The following is a 5,794-nucleotide window of genomic DNA, read 5'->3' on the forward strand; positions in this document are numbered from 1 at the left end:
TCTTAATAATATCTTACTATTAATTAGACTAGAGTATGCCCAAATAAAAAAGTTAAAAAAAAGAACGTAACATCTGCTATGATTGTTATTTATGTGTTTGGGGCAGGGGCAAATTTGTAATATGTGCTCTTGTATTATAAGTAGCATTGTGATTAAGGTAAGGTATGTGCGCATGCAAGGCTAGGATGTTTCCATCATCATCTTAGGTGGTTGTTGAAACCTACCAATTTTGTATAATGGATGCTATAGATGGAAAGCGTTGGAATTATGTAATATTTATTAATTATGTGCTTTTAGTGAGTAGAACGTACAATTTCTTCCTTCTCTTTATCTTCCTCCTTGTGATTTTTTATTTTTTTTATTAATAATTTAATCTCTATAGATTCCTGTCGGTGATGCTGGATAATTATGGTAAGTCATTATTAAAAGTTGAAACTTCTTATAGCTGAATTTGACAATGGAAAGTGACAACTTCCTCTCCATTATTTAAGCTTTCTAATAAAAACAGGTAAATGTATGACCCATGGTTTAGGATTTGGTTTGATTCGATTAATCGGAAATTGATCATCAAATCAGTTTGGTTTATAATAATTCGTTTAATAGTAAATCGATTAAAAATTAAAAAAAATGGTCAAAAATTGATCAATTGGTCGAACCATTATAAATTTTTTACTTATTAACCAGTTTAACATAATAAATTTTTTTTAAATTCTATATTTTATATATAAATATAATTCTTTATCTGAAATATTTTTGAATTTTGAGGATGAGTCTTGTACCATCAATTATGTAATTCGAATCCTTTCTTTAGTCACAAAAAAAAAAAAAATTATGTAATTCGAAGACAAGTAGATCAATAATATAATACAAAGAAAATAATATTATCAATCAACCATATGATAAGAGGTTGACCTAGCTAGAAAATCTAAATTTAGGTTACGGTGGCCGTCCCCCACAGTTGACCTATTTTTTATTATTATTTTTGAACTGATGACCTATTTATTTACCATAAAGATCATGGAGGAAATAAATAAATTGGATCTTTTATTGGTCATAGGCACATAACTAAGCTCGTTTTTCATGAAGGGGCTGTGGAAAGTTATTGCAGAAATGACCAGGCCAACCAATAATTTTAAAATTTTGTTCGAATAAACGCATTATACTACAATTAAATGACATGATTAAATAAAATAAATTTTTAAAGTATATAAATATAACATTAGAGATTTAGTTATATTAAAGTCAATTTTTATATTTATACAAATCGTCATCAGTTGTAAGATTTTAATTTTTTTATATAACCTGACATAAATCGTCGCGGTTTATGAGTTGAAAAGTTATTGCAAAAATGAACAGGACAACCAATAATAATTTTAGGATTTTGCTCGAATAAACGCATTATACTGCGACTAAATGATATGATTAAATAAAATAGATTATTAAAGTATATAAATGTAACATTAGAGATTTGGTTATATTAAAGTCAATTTTCATATTTATACAAAGGGTTCATCTAGTGTACAGATGCACTTTGGTACAGATTTACAGATTTTTGTTTTTATTTGGTTTAAAAGTGTATCACTAAAAGTGTTGCTTAAGGAGAAAGTGTTACCCTTAATCGTTAACTTGGCTCTGATACCAATTTTGCAATCTTTTACTAGTCCTTGTATATTGTAATTTCATTTTTATAGTTTAGTTTTCAATCTTGTTTTAGTTTATAATATTCTTTTTTGCATGGATTATTGTATATAAAATCTTTTATCTGTTTGTCTTTTTCTTTAATATAATTTCTTAAATCCTCAAAAACTTCTTTTATTTCTACACTTTCTGTTGTTTCTAAATACCTTCTTAATTTTTCAACTTCATTTTCCATTTTTTCTTTCAACAGCTTTAATTCTTTTAAGTCATAATATGGTTTTCCAGGCATTTATGAATTTTTTAAGTTTAATTCTAACTTGTTTATATTTATTCTTATTTCTATCCTTTTTATTATAAGGTCATCAATTTCGATCTGAAGGTTATTTAATTCCCTTTTATACTCTTTTATTTTACTTTTTAATTTTTCTGCCCTTTTTCTTTTTATTTTATTTTCTGGTTTTTCAATCTTTTTATGCTTCATTATTTATTTTAAAATTTCTGCAAACTCTATCATTGATTCATCACTATTTTCTAGAGATTCTATTAATTTTTCTAGCTCTTCAACTTCTCTTTTTAACTTGTCATAGATTATTTTTAGAGCTTCAAATGCTCTTTGATTTATTTCAGAAAACTGTAAATAATTCAAACGACTTTCTCTTTCAAAAAGCTCTTGTTTCTTGTCTTGATAGGTTACGTATATTTCTTCTTTATTTATTGTCATAATTTAGTGTTTAGGGTTTTATTTAATTTTTCGACCTTTTTTGTTAATTCTTTTATTTCAGAATTTTCTTCTTTAATCTTCAACTTAGATAGACTTAAAGGAATTTTAGATTTCTTCAGATCATAGAATCGCCTCGGCAGCTTCCTCCTTGCTCTCCTAGCATTTGAGTACTCTTTGCCTCCTGCTTTCTATTTTCTGATGCCTTGTACAATTGCCTAAGCAACCTATTTATAATAGTTGGGTCTGATGGACAATTCCCATCCTTTCCCTTCTTATGACGTCATTGCTTACGTCATTGTTTATTATCTTGCACCAGCTACATTGTTGGTGCTCTATGACCTAAGCGCTTACGTCACTATGCAATAATGTTGAGAGATGCTTCAGATGTGCTGTCTTCCTCTTTCATTATGTGTCCTTCAGATGCGTTGTCTTCTTCCTTTATCATGTGGGTTGATTCCGTTTTATCATTGCTTTCTTCAGATAACTCTGAGACGCATAGCTGGCACTTGTGGTCTTCTCTCTCTTTTATCAGATAGCAGAGATTCCTCTTTATCCCTTCAGGGAGCTTTTCTAAGAGTCCAGACAAGTTGTAGAATGCTGATTCAAATTCCACTAAGAGTCTCATCTCTCTTTCTTCAATTTCATTCCTTTTACTAGACACAAGCAAAATATTTCTGCTTTTATAATTAATTCTTGTGTGAGATTCCCTTGTTATCTTTTGAGTTCTTTCGAAGACCCTTGCTAGTGTGCTGTGAAAAGTGTGGCTTTAAAAAGTATGGTTTAAGTAAGCAAATCTTTAAATCTGTACAGATTTAGATCTGTACCATATAATTTTCTTTATACAAATCGTCATCTGTTGTAAGATTTGAACTTTTTTTTATATAACCTGTCATAAATCGTCGCGGTTTATGAATTGAAAAGTTATTGCAGAAATGAACAGACCAACCAATAATTTTAAGATTTTGTTCGGATAAACACATTATACTGCGACTAAATGACATGATTAAATAAAATAGATTTTTAAAGTATATAAATGTAACATTAGAGATTTTTAAAAATCATTATAAACCATAGCGATTTATGAAAAAGAATAGAATAAAATTTAAGTATAATCAAATCTCAAATGTTACCTTTATATAACTTAAAATCTCATTTTATTTTTTTTTTTTGGTTTCCCACGGTATCCCCCAACCCGACAGGTCAAGGACTAATCCGTCGCGGTACTGAGCTCCATTTAAGGGTTTGCCGCTGGCCAATGGGTTGCTGCATAAAATCTCATTTTATTTAATCATGTCATTTTGCCTTATGTTGCAGAAACGAACAATGCAACCAATACTGATGTGTTTGGAGCTTTTCTCTTTTCTAATGTATAGTTATCAAATGGTATTATCGAAATAATAATTTACAGTTATTTTATTTAATTTAATATTTATAATTATATATATTTAATTATTCTAACTAATAATTAAAAAATATAAAATAAAATAAATAATAATTAAAAATATAAGATAAAATAATTTTAAATTATTTTAGATTTTTTTTATATTTTTTATTTTATTCATCAAAATTATGATGCTATCACTATTATTTATCCAATTAATCAACTGTAAAATACAAATATTTTTATTTTTTGGTATAAGACAACAAAGTTGCACAAATAAAAAAATCATTTAGCTAGAACCTCAAATACAAATCAGCAGCAAAGAACACAACCCATTTTTCAAACTCTCCAATCTTCTTTGTATGGTTGATATAAATAAAAGAGAATGAAGTGATTTTTAAAGAGTAAAATATATAATTTAGTAAACTTTTGGCTAAAAATAAATTATTTTATTATTTATAAATTTTAAAAGAGATGAGAATAAAAAAAATTAGTCTTGCTTTATATAATTCAATACTTTGAAGACTGTATTTTTTTATTTGTAATTTGGTCTCACTTCTAATAATAAATACAAATAAAAAATTTATTACATGCATATTTATATTTTTTAAATTATATTGTGAAATGATAAATTAAATTTTTTATTTATAATATTATTTAAATAGTATACACATATATACGTAAACCGCTACTGGCAGTAGCGGTTTACACTTACACACGCACGTAAACCGCTACTGCCAATAGTGGTTTATACTCACATGTACACGCACGTAAACCGCGGCTGGTTGTAGCGGTTTATGCACATCTGTAAACCGCTACTGCCAGTAGCGGTTTACATAAAATAGTGAAACAATACATTTGCGTATTAAATTTGGAAACAATATATTTGCGTAATATTAGGAATCAAACAATTTAGATGCGTAAATTGTCCTTACTTTTTTAAACATTTACATTGTTAGAATATTTTTTTGGTGAACTTTAAATTGTCAGAACTAAACGTGTAAATAATGATATTTTTAATAAATAATTTAATATTATATTAAATTAAATAAGCTCAAATTGATTCTAAATATTAGTTGATATTCTTGATAAACGTGATAGATACTGTATAGATGCAGATAAATAACACGTCTACATCTAAATGATCTAATAGACCAAAGTCTAATTTTCTGAAGAGGGGGCTTCACAAGTGACATGGACCCTTCATGACACAAATATCACAGCAGATATCCCATCGTAGCTAGACTTGTGTTGAAAAAAGGGCAATATAATAATAATGAATTCTCATAGCTTGTTCATGGAATTTATTATTAGGGTAGCAAAAATTCGAACCCTATGCATCGTGGATTGTGACAAACTATACTATATTACATACATTACATTCATGTTTGGTGGTCTCGGAACTTGAGATATATAGTATAGTATAGGTGTAGTATTATTGTAGCATATTTAGGCATTTAGGCTTTTTATTGAAGGAGACTTAGTTTGTTACAACTCAGACACAATTCATGGTATCTTAAGGCGGCCTATAATATAATAATATTCACACTACTTGCTTTAGCTGCAAATTAGATATCTGTAGTGCAAATAGTAATATATAAATAATAGCAGAAATGATTTTAATTCAAATGTGAATTACATGAGTTCTAAGCTAAGGTTATTATGATCTTTAGAAAGTAATAACTTTTTGTTTCTGAGAATAGTAAATGTATATTATTAGTATGTAATAAATTTGTTATTGAAAAAAATAAACGCGGGATAATAATAATAATAATAATAATAATATCCCTATTTTGATAATGTCACTCTTTTTTCTCAAATTCACGAAAAAATACAGTACAAAAAATTATATTTAGTGGTATTATAAAAACGGAGTGAAATTAAATTATCATTTTTCTTAATAATAACGCGTGTTTTAGGGTAATTTGATTTGAATTTGATTTAAACAAAAAAAAACATATATTTCTATATATCTTTAGTAAGCAGCTGTTTGATTTTTCTTTTTCATTTTTTTTATATTTTTTATTTTTAATAAGACTAATGCAATAAATAAG

The sequence above is a fragment of the Arachis ipaensis genome, chromosome B04, assembly GCF_000816755.2.
Source record: "Arachis ipaensis cultivar K30076 chromosome B04, Araip1.1, whole genome shotgun sequence".
Classification (NCBI taxonomy): Eukaryota; Viridiplantae; Streptophyta; class Magnoliopsida; order Fabales; family Fabaceae; genus Arachis; species Arachis ipaensis.